General features: G+C 44.5%; 1 protein-coding gene across 1 annotated transcript in view; it reads left to right on the forward strand.

Moving 5' to 3' along the window:
* Window positions 1–16820, forward strand: part of SORCS3 (sortilin related VPS10 domain containing receptor 3) — a 620103-nt gene that overhangs the window by 130152 nt on the left and 473131 nt on the right. The gene's annotated exons all lie outside the window — the stretch shown is intronic.

The following is a 16820-nucleotide window of genomic DNA, read 5'->3' on the forward strand; positions in this document are numbered from 1 at the left end:
GCCTGCCTACTGTCTGACATTTCTGAAGTCCACACACGCAGGTTGTGAATGGGAATAGTATGTCCAGGACAGCCAGCCAGAATGGTGAGTTCAGAGCAGTTGGTGTGGTATCCTCTTTCCTGGCTTTCTTTCCTAGTTCCTTTCTTCTACTCCAGGTGTCCCCGTGTTCCCTTCGCCCCAGACCATCGGATGTGGCCAGCTCTCACGGATAATCTAGCCCTGGATGAAGTGCTAGCTGATGGCAATCTGGAATTTTGATATCTTCCAAATATTTGGGACTTTGAAAACCTGAAAGTCTAAACCTGGTTTCAAAAAAGACTCTCTAGTGATGAAACCTGAGGCTCTCTGATAACTTGCGTTGCAGGAAGTGCCATGTCCACCACTATGTCACTCAACTTCTTCCCTGTCTCTTCCTCCCAGGGTTTGCCTTAGAGATACATTTCCAGTTTGCCTTAGACAAGTGTTTCCAAAAGCAAATCCCTTGGAATACTATTGGACTTCCTAAATGTCCTGAGATAAAAGGATTCTGCGGCCAAATGCCTTTGGGACCATGCTGGGTATTGTTTCCCTCTTAGAGACGCCCGCGCACCCTGGTCTATTTCAGACTGAGAACTCACTCAGGGGAGAGTCCCATTAATCTTTGTTTAATCCAGTGTTTTCCAAAGTATTTGACCACAGCATTCTGTTCTCTTCTGAAGTAACAACTGTTCACATCCCTCGGAATGAGTGTTTCCCAGGACACGGTAGAGAGATTCTAGAGCTGTGGACCTCGTCAGAGGTGATTTTGCTCTCTCGGGGACATTTGACAAAGTCTGGAGACACTTAAGGTAGTCAGTAAAAATAGGGAGGGCACCGTAGTGCTAGTGAGACTTTCAGAAGAGACTGAAAAGGTGTCTGGTTCGTCTTTCTCATTGGTGCGGTAACCACACCGTACAAATGGTCAGCAGCCTCCTTTTGGACAGCTGCAGCAATGAGGAGAACATTCCGTTTCAAGGCAACGTGGAGGCACTGGGGAGGGAGGAGCACTTCTGGCATCGGGGGATGCGACGACACTTCCTAAATGCACAAGACAGCTACGCACAACAGAATTACCTGGCCTCAGAGGTCAACCATGACGAGGTTGAGAAACCCTGTTCAAGAGATAGTCAGGTTGGCTAGTGGTAGAGCATCGGCCTGGCATGCAAGGGGTCTCGGGTTCGATTCCCGGCCAGGGCACACAGGAGAAGCGCCCATCTGCTTCTCCACCCCTCCCCCTCTCCTTCCTCTCTGTCTCTCTCTTCCCCTCCCGCAGCAAGGCTCCATTGGAGCAGAGATGGCCCGGGCGCTGGGGATGGCTCCTTGGCCTCTGCCCCAGGCGCTAGAGTGGCTCTGGTCGAGACAGAGAGATGCCCCGGAGGGGCAGAGCATCGCCCTCTGGTGGGCAGAACTTCGCCCTCTGGTGGGCAGAGCATCGACCTCTGGTGGGCAGAGCGTCGCCCCTGGTGGGCGTGCCGGGTGGATCCCGGTCGGGCGCATGCGGGAGTCTGTCTGACTGTCTCTCCCCGTTTCCAGCTTTGGAAAAATACAAAAAAAAAAAAACAAAACAAAGAGATAGTCAGAGACAGACCCATTTAAACTCAGCGCAAGGCCCTGCAAATCAGGTAGTCAAGCCAGGCCCCTTCTCGCTGCACAGTGTCTGGGATCAGGACTGACGTGGTGCCTCACTGTTCTTGTCCTTCCTTCCCAGAATCAAGCAGCTGAGCACCATTATAGGAAGAAACTGTTTCCCCAGCTTGCACATCATACTTTATTTGTTTCTTTAATCTTGCTCCAAGCCTTTTTCTTTTCTTGGACTGACAGGGCTTGGCTGCTCCTTCTGGAGATGTTGACTTGGTGGGGAAAACAATGTGCTTGCTGTCAAGCACAGGAGTGTTCCTGGGACTGGGTTTCTTTAAGTCCTGGTGATTTATCTGTTTCCATAAAGCAGAGCAATGATGCTTGTTGGCCAGCGGAACTCACACCTGCAGCCTCTCCCCTTCACCTGCCTGCTCAACCTCGCTCCCTGTCAGGGAGGACAGGAAAGACTGTGCTGGTTCTCAGCTGTCCTGATTTTCTAAGTCAGTGAACACAGAGCTGTTTGGGGCCATGGCTCCTTTGAGAACAGGATGGAAATAATGGAACTTCCTGCAAAAAAATGCATACAGATTCATGCACACAATTTCACATGTGATCCAAGGTAGTGCATGGACCTCTGTGTTCATGAACTCAGAATCTGTCATACGTAAAGTATGGAACACTCCATGGAGAACGTGGGTGCTTCTGCGGCTGTGCATTGAGTAGCATCATTGGGGCGTACGTGGGAAGGAGCCACTCCTGTCCCTGGCCTCAGAAAACTGCGAATGATAGTTTAACAGGGTGAGTTAGTAACTTGTGTTTTACCTCATTCATTCATTCATTCATTCATTCATTCATTCATTCATTCAGCATACATTCCTTTAGTTTCCAAATGTCCAGTACAGTATGAACCCCTGGGGAGGCAGTCTTCCTTTTCAATAATAAAGTATATAGGAATTAAAAGAAAGACAAAATATAAAGAAAAGTGAACTCTGAAAATAGAAGCTGAGAGGAGTGGCCTCAGTTTCGGGGGTAGAGCATGCGCTGAGCGAGAATGAGGCATTTGGGACCAGGGCTTCTCTTCTGCAGGCATCAGCTTCCCTGGTCCAGAAGCTGCCTGCTGCAATGGAAGAATTGTGCAGCAAAAGGCAGGGTCTGCCTTGGGGTCTGGGAACCTGTCCTGGCCTCAAGCTTGACCTGAAAAGCACTTTAAAAAATTACCCAGAACCTTCCAGTGTCCCAAGGCAGCACTGCCTACTCCAGGGGTCCCCAAACTATGGCCCGCGGGCCGCATGTGGCCCCCTGAGGCCATTTATCCGGCCCCCGCCACACTTCCGAAAGGGGCACCTCTTTCATTGGTGGTCAGTGAGAGGAGCACATTGACCATCTTATTAGCCAAAAGCAGGCCCATAGTTCCCATTGAAATACTGGTCAGTTAGTTGATTTAAATTTACTTGTTCTTTATTTTAAATATTGTATTTGTTCCCATTTTTTTTTTTACTTTAAAATAAGATATGTGCAGTGTGCATAGGGATTTGTTTATAGTTTTTGTTATAGTCCGGCCCTCCAACGGTCTGAGGGACAGTAAACTGGCCCCCTGTGTAAAATGTTTGGGGGCCCCTGGCCTACTCCCTTCCCCTTCCCAGTGTCCCCTGCAGAGTGGGGGCCACTTGCATGATGTCCTGTGGTGGTTGTAAGAAAGGAACAGAGGATGCAGAGTCTCCCTTCGGCAGTTTAGGACTTGGCTCTCCAGTTGAGGTCCTCAGCCCCCACATTTTTTGCTGAAGGAGGAGGACATGAAGCAGGGTAGGGCGGGGGACATAGTGGGATCATGTCCTTGGTTCATTGCTGAGCCTGGTAGGGGACAAGGCTGACTTTTTTTCTGAGCACACGTCCTTACTGAGGGTCTCACTGATGAAGTCTCTGTAGAGGGAGAACATGGCAGAACGATGAACACCTTTGCAATGAATCATGTTGATACCACAGTTACCTGTGTGGTTTGCCTCCAGAATGAATCTAATAAACAACTAGCATCCTTCTTTCTGGCTCGGATACATACTCTAAGCAGCCTGGGAAGAGGTCAGCTGGTCTGCTTGAGCCGGCTGAGTAGTATTTATTTATTTATTTATTTATTTATTTATTTATTTATTTCTGAAGCTGGAAACGGGGAGAGACAGTCAGACAGACTCCCGCATGCACCCGACCGGGATCCACCCGGCACGCCCACCAGGGGCGATGCTCTGCCCACCAGGGGGCGATGCTCTGCCCCTCTGGGGCATTGCTCTGCCGCGACCAGAGCCACTCTAGCGCCTGGGGCAGAGGCCAAGGAGCCATCCCCAGTGCCCGGGCCATCTTTGCTCCAATGGAGCCTTGGCTGCGGGAGGGGAAGAGAGAGGCAGAGAGGAAGGAGGGGGGTGGGTGGAGAAGCAAATGGGCACTTCTCCTATGTGCCCTGGCCGGGAATCGAACCCGGGTCCCCGCATGTCAGGCTGAGGCTCTACCGCTGAGCCAACCGGCCAGGGCCCCGGCTGAATAGTTTGAGCTCAGCCACCATCCAGCCTCATGCTCTGGTGTTCCTGGGCAGAATGAGCAGGCGGGATTGTGTCTGCACGAGGTGGTATGCTCTCACCCGAACAGCGACAGTGAAGTTCACAGTAGTTGGATTCAAAAGAGGAGATTACTTTTCCATAATTACTACCTTTTCATTCTTTTTTTTTCCTTAAATGCCCAGTAGTGCTGGTCCTGTGAACTGCAACAGAGAGAGAAAAACCACATAGAAATTACAGTTGTACGCAGGTAATGAGAACCAGCTACAAGCGGGCAGCTCCCTGCCTGAGAAGGGGGTTTACAATCACGGATTTATATGGCTCCATTTTCTGCTTTCAGTGCAGCCTGTCGACATCTCACACTGAGAAGCCCATCACTGTGGCCTGGGCAGCCTCGTCCCAGCTCCGGTGTCGGGAGAGATTTATTATTCTTATAGACTCTGCACATATCAACTCCCTGAAGATGGGCTTATGGAGGAAGAATTTTATTTCATTTCATTTTGCTGAGAACCACGGCTCTGCAGAGACGCTGATTTTGTCTCTTTGGGAAGGCTCCAGGATCTAGGTGAAGAAGGTGGGGAAATTGAATCAGGCTGAGGCTGCGTTGAACGAAAACTAAAATGGAACCAAAAGGCCATTTATTGCCGTGTTGTGGGAACAGGAGATTGAAACAATGACCGTAATGTCTGTCAGTTGGGGACTGGTTGAATCAGTTAGGGTCCATCCATAAAACAGAATACTATGCAGCTGTTAACAGGAGCCAGGGAGATATATTTCTATTAAAGACTGATCTCCAGCGTCAAGCGAAATGAGAAAAAACAAGGGCAGTGCAGTGTCTATAACAGGGGTCAGGGAAGCTTTTTGGCTGAGAGAGCCATGAACACCAGATATTTTAAAGTGTAATTCCATGAGAGCCATACAACGACCCATGTATGTTACGCCTTATCCAATATAAATTTGGTGTTGTCCCGGAGGATAGCTGTGATTGGCTCCAGCCACCTGCAACCATGAACATGAACGGTAGGAAATGAATAATACATGAGAATGTTTTATATTTTTAACGTTATTATTTTTTTCATTAAAGATTTGTCTGCGAACCAGATGCAGCCATCAAAAGAGACACATCTGGCTCGCGAGCCATAGGTTCCCGACCCCCTGGTCTATAACATGCATTCGTGTAAAAACAATGCTGATATTTAAATATATACCTTGCATCTATAAGGGTGATCTCCAGGATGAGCCACATGGTACTTGTCATAGTGTTTGCCTCTGGAGACAGACTTGATGAGGGATGGAGAGGTGGGAAAGCTTCATGTAGAAAACCCTTTCGTGCCTCTGCATTTATTTTCTTTTACTGTGCTTGTATTACTTTCTCAAAAATTACTTAAGGCTAAAAATGAATTTCAAATCTCATAATGCCTAGTGAGGTTTGCTTTTGGAAGGGTGAGCAAATTGTGGTTTGAATGTGACTATCTGAAGCTACTCAGAAAGGAAAAGTCATGTCCAGGAACTCCCATTATTATGTGGGATTTATCACAGCTAATGCTAGGTACAAACTGGGACCTGTCAGGTGAGGTACAATTTTACCTTCATTTATGGGGATGAATTGAGTACATTATGGTCCACATAAATTGCATTTATACCATGCCGATTTATTGTGTGCCATCTATTAAAGCTTGGACATCCCTCCTAATGACATCATTGTTTCCACCACTCAGGCTCCCTGACTGACTCTTCTGCGATGTTCCGTTCTTCTCCAGCAGGTTGGGGTGCTAGGTCTGTTTCTCTGGGGCACTCAGAATTTCTTTTGCTGTGAATCAGGGGTCTGAGGTGACATATGTGTTTGCAGTGACCAAGTGGGAGGCAGTGAAGCAAGAAGGCCTTTGGTGGCCAGAGGGACCACCTTAGACTCTTGGAAATAGTCCAATTCAGCTTGACAAAAATCTCCAGGTTCTATTTCGTTCGAGGTCCAGAATTTCACAGCCCATTTCCTGAACCCTTCTTGGATGTCCTGTGTTCCTCCTTCAGTAACACTCAGCCCTGCATGTTGGATAGAAGCTGTGTTAGTCAGAAAGCAACTTCTTAGGCGCTGGTGTTGAGAGTCTGTGGGAGAAAGTTGAGCAGGGAGCCGGGAGGCAGCCTGACTGTATCTCTCTGCGTGTTCTGGCCCCAGGTTATTGAAAAGGCATCTCATCTTTTCAACTGGATGTCAGATTCCTGGGAGGGTGAGGGCTTGTTCATCTCACTCAGGACAGAGGTTAGCACATCTTGCCTTGGGCTTTTCTTCAAACACCCAGGTCATGCAGGGTGTTACTAGGTGATAGCACTATGATTGGGAAGTTTTCTTCCCAGAGCGTATTTCTGTGAGCGGAAACGTACAAGCTGGGACAGACTTGCTGAGAAAATGAGACAAACAAAGGGAATCACCCGTAGCACAATATGTATTCAGAATAAAGACCTGAGAAGCGTAAGAGAAAATTGGTTTTCCTTTGAACGTGTGGCTGTAAGTGGGGGTGAGTTCTTTTGTCTGTCCTCCTCGGAGCCCTCTGCTGTCACCCGTGTAAACAACATCTGGTGTACGCGACTTTCGGGATGAGCTTTCCTCGGTCTAGCTTTCTCTGGCTAGGAGGGACCTTGGCTGTCCCAGAGGATAATTCAGGACTTTCTCCCTCATCCTGTCTCTTCTTAATGGTTTGGTATGACTCAGGGGACTCTGCGCCAGGGCTGCCATAACTCTCGGTAACTGACCCGCACCGGAGTTTCTTCCCCAGTACAGGAGAGTAAGAGCCTGTCCGGGATCCATATAACATGGCTCCTCTCCCCTACAGAAGCACCGCTGTGCAGACTATCTCCTGATGCTCTCCACAGAGCTAAATAACAGTGCGGCAGACAGCACTTCCTATAAATTACTGAGGACTGTGCTGAAAAGACAGTGTAGGGTGCATAAATTCAAGTATTTAGCCAAAAACCCATTAACTTTAAGGCAGACAAAAAGAAAGAAGGAAAATTAACAAACCTCTTCCCGATAGGAGTTTGCAGTCGGTGGGGAAGTCAGTGAAGAGGGAACCAAAAAAAAAAAAAAAAAAAAAAAAAAAAAGCTGTAATGGAGAGAAGGCCAGTGAAAAGGAAAAAAAAACCAAAAAAACTAGAAGTTTTTTTAAGATGGCAGGAGAGAAAAATCTTATGGCCCTGCATTGAAATCCCCAGGTAGACTGATTATTGTTGGAAGGTCCTCTTGTTCCCACTGTTGGAATAGCCCTTCCCTGTCTCTACAGTTTAATAACTTACCCACCTAGTGGCTCATATACTGCTTCCTCCCTGAAGCCTTCCTTGATGTTTCAGATGAAAACAACTTTCGCTCTGAGGATTGAACTCTGTTTTGTTGCTAATCTCTCTCTTAGTGCTGTGTTGACTTTGTCCCTTTTTTGATGGTTATTTTTTATCCTTTTATTTTTCCTACAAATGTATAAGGTCTCTGAAGGCAAGTAATTATGATTTGGTAATTGACAGTTTAGCAACTATTTCAGTGCCTGCTTATGATACATCACTCTCCATACTAGTTGGGGGGGGGCTTAAATGAGCAAAAGGCGGCCTTAGCACTAATGGGATTTACCTTTAGAAAAATCAAGTACAGTTCTTTGCATAATATATTGTGCAATCTCTGTTGAATGAACTCAGTTCAACCCTCTCTTTTCTGCTCAAGGATGAGGAAATTGAGGTCCACGGCTACTTGACCTTTGTAAGGTGGCATTCCTAGTATGCATACAGATGGCAGCTCAGGAAGTGCTTGTCTTGCTCTAGTTCATTGTTTACAACCAGTGCTCGTTCTCTTGGCTAGTTATCTCATGGATGAATAAGTAGGACGGGGAGAATCTGGAAACAGCCCTGACCCACAGCTTCCAAAGTGCTCAGAGAGCTTAACGAGAGGACATGCAGGAGCTAGTCTAATCAAGGCCAGTGGAATGGGGCGTACGTCCGAAAAAGGGTTTCATGAACTTGAGGAGGCCTATGGTGGAATGAGAGGGGTGGGACTGGGGCAGGCAGATCCTGGGCTCCGGTGACTAGTGAAGCCAGTGACACCTGTGGCTTATGCTTTTTTTTTTTTTTTTAAATGAATTTTTTTTAATTTTAATTTTATTTTATTTATTCATTTTAGAGAGGAGAGAGAGACAGAGAGAGACAGAGACAGAGAGAGACAGGGGGAGGAGCTGGAAGCATCAACTCCCATATGTGCCTTGACCAGGCAAGCCCAGGGTTTCGAACTGGCGACCTCAGCATTTCCAGGTCGACGCTTTATCCACTGCACCACCACAGGTCAAGCTGTGGCTTATGCTTTATCTGGTCGACTTGCAGGTATTTGTAGAGTTATGAAGGCAATATGGATTCAGAGTCCTGCAAACAAATATATAATACGTCTGTCCAAACTTCGCTTAAGTCAGCCCCCTGTCAAACTTCCTGGTTGCTATGCAGGTAAGTTGGAGCCGGACGCTAACTCAGGAAGCCCCCTGGTCCAGCCTTCTGTCTTTATGCTAGCAAAAGATTGCCCCTGTTTAACAGATGACTGAACACAGGCTCCAGAAGGTGAAGGGTCTCAACCGCCCAGGTGAGATCTTTAGTTGATGGTAGCCCAGTGGTGATCAATGGCAGATGGAGGGGCCATTGTGTGAGCATTTGCTTTCTGATGGGGATTTTGGTAAAAGAAAGCACTTGGTTCAGCTGAAACCCAGACTCCTCAGGAACTGACTCTAAGACCACCACTTCCACCCTCAGCTTGGGACATAGGAGTGCTGGTTCCACCGTGGTTGCTGTGCTTGTGTGACACACGAAAGACTTAGAGGGGTGCCCGTGCTTGCTCTGAGCTGCTCTGGGTCTGGAGCAGCCACTGGCACCCAGGACCGGAGTGTCTTCTTAGCCCTTCTCTCTTTATTCACTGTAGATATGTTTTCCTGTTGACACCTAATGTCTCATCCAGAGTTCTCTGCAACTCAGAGAATTGGAGCTCTTTCCAAATTGGGATTCTGTAGGTGGCTGTGGTCAGAGCAGATATTTATATTTTCCACATCTCTTCTGAGACCATCTTTATTATATTTCTGCTCTAGAGTCAAATCAGAAAAAAGGGAGGGGAGTAGACTGGAGGTATAGGTATAGAGCAGCGGTTCTCAACCTGTGGGTCAGGTTGAGAACCACTGGTATAGAGGAAAGCTTGGACTAGTGTCTACATTCCCTACAAAGAGAAGCTCGTGTTTTGGGGGTGACTCTGGCCTGAATTAAAAACCCAAGGCCCAAGAATTGTCAGAGTTATCCTGCACACATGATGGGTTTATCCTCTTAGAGGTATCCAGGCAACAGGGCTTGATGGGAAGGAGATGGAGAGTGAGACTGGACTTCCACACGAATGCAGCTTTGCTGCTGTTAGTCTTGTCCTCCTGTGGCACGTGGTTGGTTCTTCTTTTTGACTGCATCCTATCTGCTTTGCCTCACTAGGTAAGCATGTTAACGACTTTAGAGGACCATTTGGTCCTGGAAGGCAATGAGTATTTTATTCCCCTTGGATTACTCATAGCATTTGTGCTGTTCTAGCAGTTAGGAAAAATGCAGTGAACATTTATCTTTATGGTCTTTGCAACATTGCCTGCTTTGGAAAGTGAACTCCTAAGAATTCTTGGTATCAAGGTGGCTGTAGTTCTTTATAATTCTTCTTTCTTTCCAAAGAAGTTTATTCAAAGGCAGCCTTCTCAATGAAACTTGTAATGATTCTGATTTATATGGCCCTCCCATCTCTAAATTCCTACATTTCTGTAGAATGTGCATTATCTTTTCTTATCCCTTCCTCCAGCCTCAGGTAGATCGTGGGTCTTCCACAATGGCTATGTCTCTATTTGGGGGCTGATTTTTGGGTCTTTGATTTTCCAAGTTTATCTCTTAATAAAGGATAAGTTTCAGTGCATCAATATCATGGTTGTTTGAACTTGATATATATCTATACACCTGTATATATCTCTATATATTGATATATATCATATAAACTCTTGTTTTATATGTAAATATATAGTCCAGCACATTGCTTATATATTTTTTACATAGAATTGCTTATGTAAAATGATATATATTATATTAAACACACACTTTTTTTTCATTTTAATCCTCACAACAAACCTGGAATAAGCATTGTTACTATCTCATTTTTTGGAAAAAAAGAGAGATCCTTATCACTTTAGAAGTGAGTTATTTAGAATGTCAGATAATATAACCTCATCTCATATGGGTGATAGATACAGTATTTTTATAACCTGGAGTGGCTGAATAAGAAGTTGGACTCTATGTACAATAAACACAGACTCTGCAATTAGGGTAATTACAATAATGAGTTTATACTCTTGATCTTGCCCAAGGTCACACAACCAGTAATTTGTGAACCTATAATTCAATCTCAGGTCTGCCTAACTCAAATGCTTCTAGTTCTTCCTGATTGAAAAGACACGGTAAGGGAAGAATGTGTTTAGAAATTTGGATTCTGCACCAATGATGACCATTGAAAGGTTGATGAGAAGTGAAGTGTAAGATTTGACATTATGTGTTAGTAGAGTAACCTTGCTAAAATGTTGGGGCACTGGTGAGAAGCTGTGAGAAGAAAGAGGAATCAGTAAAAATACATGGTATTATAGTATTCCAGAGAAAATATGATACAAATCTGGATTGAAGTTGTGGGAATACAGAGGATGCGATAACCAGTTACTGCGAAGGTAGCTGTTAGGACTTAGTAATGATTGAATGAGTTTGGTGAACAAAGAGGTCAGTAATATGGCTTTCAGGTTTCTCTTATGGGTGCTGGGAAGGCCAGTGACACCATTAACCAAGATAGAAGATTGGGTTTTATTTAGCAGAGGAGAGGGAAAGAAATTGTATATGCTTTTGATGTATCGTGATTGAAGTACCAGTTTTTAAAAGGTTGGAGTTTCCTTGGAGGCAGTTGGGTTTACAGGATTGAAGACCAGGTCGTAGTTCTGGATGAGAAGGGAAAGCTTTTGATCTATTGGCCCTTGGGTGGTAAGAAAGCTTTCAGAGTGGCTTAAATTTCCCAGGAATTTAATGTGGAGAGAGGTGGAGGGCTAAAGGTGGGACCTGGCAGTGACCACAATGAAAGGGGTAGAGTAAGACCGCTCAGTGAGGGCAGAGCCAAAGGAGATGCCGGCAGAGTGTTAGGAATGCAAGGTCTGTTCTTCTTCTCCCCTCAATTACTGGACCAGAGAAAAGTCACACACAGCTGCTGCTGTCCTTGTTTCTAAGGTCTGCTTATCTGGATCAGCCATTCCTGAATTTCTGGAGCAGTCATGATTCTAAATACTTTGGTTATCAGACTTCATGCCTATATTATTGTCAGATTTTGGGCCCAGGTTTTTGGTTTGGAAAATGCCATACACTTAGTGCTCATCAGCTCTCTGGAGTGAAGCATCAGATGTTTCCCAGCGCACCTGTTTTCCTTCAAGGGTCGATGGTTGAGACATTTTTTATCATGAAGCCAAAGTGATAAAGAGCCAAGTGGGTGCTGTAGAACAGATGCCCGTGGTATGGGGTGGAGAGTCCTTTAGGAGCCCAGAAGAGAAATAGCTATAGGGATCTAGGGGAAATGGACCAAAAGAGCTTCCATCAGAAGAATTTAAACAAAAGATCAAGATAGCAAGTTCGATTGTGTGTGTGCATGTGCTCACATACGTAATTAGTTGATTATTATCCAGCATATTGAAGAGGAGGAGAGATGAAAAGTAACTTCAGTAGACAACACATGCCTCCTTACCTTCTTATAGGTTTTGCAGCCAAGACAAGGAGATGGGTGGGGCAATAAGTAGATAAAGGGGGGACCACATTGGAGTTGAGCATGTTGTCCCTCTGAATGTTCTAGTCTAACACCCACATAGGACTTAGTGATGATGAGGAGCCTTCTTTTCTCTACCCTAAAGAAGGCTCTAGGTGGATGCAGTGGGGGATATGGAGATGATAAAGACAGACCAATGATGGGTCTCTGAGAACAGTATTCTCAGGCATATCAGGCCCAGTCCCCCTTTTTGTAACAGATGTTTTGAAATACTCACTTGATAGAACTGAAATGAAATTCAGACAGAATGTCACCTGCCTACATACATAATTAAAATCAACAGAGTGCCCTAACTCTAATATAAAGAAGATATAAATGGAAAGTAATTTATAACGAAATGTTTGCATTTCAGTAAATGCTCAGGTTTGACTGCACTAGGAGGTAGAATGAAGTCGTCAGGTGCCGGCTCTTATGCAAACACTCATCATGAGTAAGACAGCGACTGAAGCAGCAGCCTGACTCAGGGGCATGGGGTCGGCAATTCCCACACTGGGGATGGGTGCTGCCACTTAGTATGGGATTTTTTTAAAAGATGGCAATGCCATATTTTTGTTGTTGTTGAGTTCTTTAAAAAACAAAAGGCTGTCATGTCTTTCCTCATCCTACGTGGTAGTTGCATGCCTAGAAAATTTTATTTATTAATACTAGGCAAAAATGTTTTCTGCTTATATGTGAAGTGAATTTTGGTTCTAGGGTTAGTTAATGACAAACAGGCCCTTCCCTGCAAGATGTCTGGTGGCTAGATGGTGTCCTTTTGTCTACTAAATCTAGTATTGCCTCATTCCACCAAATTTTCAAAATGCTCCCTATGGGCTGATAGCTCTCCTTATGATAATTTATACACAAGTTGTCTAATTAAACATGTGTATAAAAAAAAAGAAGACATGGTGGTGGCCCAAAAAGACTAGTTTTATTGGGAACCCAACAACACCTATTAGCCTGTGTTGTCAATTCTCTGTACCCACAAGGAGCTGTCCCCACAAGGAGCTGTCCCTGGTGCTGCTTAGACTTTGGTACAAGCTGATCTGATTTCCATAGATTAGACAAAATTCAAGTCCTACTTGCCACCATGACCTCTCTCCAATCCTGGTTCCCTGATCTAAGACCCTAGTGGCCAACTTAAACTTTCTCTGTAATGTGAATTATGTACCCAATAGCCTGACCACCAGCCAGGACTCCTGGCCCTACTTTGAATTGCAAACCATCCTGAGCAGTGGTGTGGCTTTGGCTGAACCCTCTTGGTTGGATCAAAAAAAAAAAAAAAAAAAAAAAAGGAAAGGACCAGGGTTCCTAAGATGTTTTACAGAAAAGTCTTTGAAGATGGATTCCATAAGTTGTTTCCCTTTCAGCTCGGGGAAGCGGAGTCCTTTTCTCATATTTGGATTTCGTAGGTGCTGGGGTTTCTATAGTTCTGTATTTGTGAAAAGCCTATTAGTACTCTACATTTTGTAGCCAAAGCTCTTAACAGTATTTTCCAAAAGTGTAAGACTTGTAGGAATTCCTCCACAGTGCCTGGATGTGGCCGACAGGAACATTGGTTCATTTGGTGAGAAAATGGATCCTTGTTCAGTTTGCCTTTGATCCCTCTTGGGCATCAAGGGGGAATTCTCAGTTTGGGGATAGCCTGTCTTTAACACCTTTCTAATATTTGTTAATCTTCCAATTTAATAAAGAAAAGGCTGGCTTAGGCTCAAAGCCCATAGCAGTGGACAGTATTGACTAGATTTCAATGGCCTTTTCTCCCCCCTGCTTTGCAATTCTTTTTGTAATTACTATGCATTTATGGCAGGTGATATCGATTTTTTATTTTGGTATCATACCAAGTTTTCTTTCCAAATCAATTAATTTTGGTAAAAAGAAGAGCCAATTTAAAGAAATACATCACACTTAGTACAGGTATTACACAGATAATAGTTGCAAAGAACATGGTGCACAAAGGATGGACGTTTAGGAAACATTGCCATTTTGTATCATTCGAGGGCTAGGGGCCTGGGTATAAAACAGGTTCCGGGGCAGAGGCAGGCCACACTTTCAGGTTATTGGCTGGTTGTCAGTTCATTAAATTATGGGTTTCTTACACAGACCCACTCCAGACTCTTTACTATTCTTGCTGCTGCCTTTGTCCCTGGATAGGAAAACAGCATGTTAATGCCTCGTATAATCGGTGATGGATGGCCCCGGCCTGTCAGTCTCTGACACTCAGAGTGTTTAGTAATTTCATTATCTGTGCATTTCTCTCCTCTTTGCAGCCTAGTACTTATGACAAGGTGGTATTCATCTCTAATGACGTGGGATGGTCAGGGATTCCCAAGAGTCATTCTGCCTTTAAGAAGAGTGAAATTCTTTGAAAGAAGGCATTTTCTACAATATGTTTTGCCCCTTCCCTGGTTTAGCACTAACAAGAACTGGGGTCAAGAATAGTTGCTGCTGTAAAAATAGAAAGAGAAAAGTAAACAGCCTAAATAAGATGTCGGTAAAGTGGAACCTTTAGTTTGCTTTAACTAAAATGTTCTCTAACTCAATATGGAGTTAAAAGTCTTTTCCCCCAAATAAGATTTTTACAAAAACATTGATGTCGATTATATGCCCGCCAAATAAAGATGATGAATGGAGCGAGTGACATTTGCATTGCATTGATGGATCCAAGCTGTTTGCTGAGCCAGCCAAGGCCACTTTCACTGCTCTGAAAGAGGTCGCAAAATCCTCACTCAGAACCAAGGTTATTTTTCAACAGTTGAGAGACAACTCGTTATTGTGCTGGTTGCTTACAATACTGGCTGTAATTGTTTGACTAACATATTGTAAATCAGTGGCTTACAAATGTAAATGACATTTGTTTCACCCTATACTTTATAGCCAACTGTAGCTTCAGAGAGGTTAAGTCAATTACTCAAAATCACACAGCAGGTCAGGTGGGACTAGCGTTTGAATTTCACATCTCTAGCTGACGTCTCCAGATACAAAAGCCATGCTATTGGGACTTAGCTACCTTTTTTTTTAGGAGAATCTTTCTAGCCTGGGTAGAAATATTCCTTCTTGCTTCTTTTATTAATTGCAAAACTCTTCCCAAAGACACGAATCATCTTGAAAGATTGAAAAAAATATCTTAGAAGTTTGATAATAGAAAAAGAAAAGAAAAACCCATATATATATAGATTCCTGGGCCCTAGCAGGGTTGGATCCAAGCAGGGCTATACTGAATCAGCATTTCTGAGGTTGAGAACTGATTATCTGTCTAACAAGCCTACCAGTGTGTTTAGTTACCAGCAAAGATTGGGAAACAGTGCATAAATCTCGTAGGCTAATCCCAGGAGTGCTAGTCAAAATATTTAATAACCAGGAAGGGCCTAGGCACTGCCCACCCAGTCAGAAGGGACTTGGCTGGAGCTTGAGCTGGCTTCTTGAGGTTCTCTCAGTGCCCAGCCATAGCTAGTTGGTGCAGGATATGAGAAAAGCAGGGATGTTTAAACAGCAGGTCTGGGGCTATGTGAGTGGTGTTGGGGCACATGCAGAGCTTGGAGTGATAGCATTTTACTAATGGGCCTAGGAGTATGTCAGTGTTTTAACTGGTGTGGCTGTATCACAAGGAGCAGTTGAGTATCAGCCCTCATATCCCTCATGTAAGAAATTGCAAGCTGGTGGTAAAGGCCCCTTCTCTATAAGTTCCATATTTCTCTAGGCCTTGAGGTATCTGTATGAGAACCACAAGGAAACTTTTTGGAAAAATGTAAGTTTGATACCATCACACACCTGTTAGAGTGGCCAAAATCCAAAAGACTGACAACACCAAATGCTGACGAGAGTATGGAGCAATGGGAACTCTCATTGCTGGAGGGAGTGCAGAATGGTACAGCCACGTTGGAAGCTAATTTGGCAGTTTCTTACAAAACTTAAATAAACATCCTCTCCCCATACATCCATCAATCATGCTCCTTGGTATTGCACCAAATGAGTTGAAAACATATGCCATACAAAATTGCTGCACATGAATGTTTATAGCAGCTTTATTCGTAATTGGTAAAACTCAGAAGCAACCAAGATGTCCTTTTAGTAGGTGAATGGATAAACAAACTATGATACATCCAGACAATAGAATAGCATTTGACTTTTAGAAGAAATGAGCTACCAAGCCGTGAAAAGACATGGAGGAACCTTACAGGCATACTTCTATCACATGCCAGGCCAATGCTCTATCCTCTGAGCCAACTGGCCAGGGCCTACATGCATACGTCTAAGTGAAAGAAGCCAATCTGAAAAGGCTACATTGTGTGTGATTTAAACCATATGAAATTCTGGAAAAGGCAAAACCATGGAGACAGTAAAGTGGTCAGCATTGGCCATGTGTTAGCGGGGAGGTGCTAGGCAGAGCACAGAGGATGTTTTGGGCAGTGAAAGGATTCTGTAAGGTACTATGATGGTGGACACATGTCATTATACACTTGTCAAAGCCCACTGAATGTACTACAACAAGAGTGAATGTAAAATATAGGCTTTTCGGTTAGATCTAGTCAGTCCCTGCGTGAACCTGAGCATATCAATTTCCTTCCTCACTCCTGGTCCCTCTGGGGGCTGGGGGAGTCCTCCCCTATAAGCCACTGATTTAAAAAGCGTCTCTCTGTGAATTGTTCCCTCATTCCTGTAGCTAGGACTGACTTTCCTTTCCCAGGTATGTAGAAATTAGTGATTGTTTTCTAGCTCTTTTTTCCACTTGAGTATTTCTACTTCTTTTAGTATGAAGAGCCAGCTTTTATGTACTGTTAATGGGCACAGCCAGATGGCCAGGACTCAAATTCCATTTCGGCCACTTG

The sequence above is a fragment of the Saccopteryx bilineata genome, chromosome 7 (assembly GCF_036850765.1).
Source record: "Saccopteryx bilineata isolate mSacBil1 chromosome 7, mSacBil1_pri_phased_curated, whole genome shotgun sequence".
Taxonomy (NCBI): Eukaryota; Metazoa; Chordata; class Mammalia; order Chiroptera; family Emballonuridae; genus Saccopteryx; species Saccopteryx bilineata.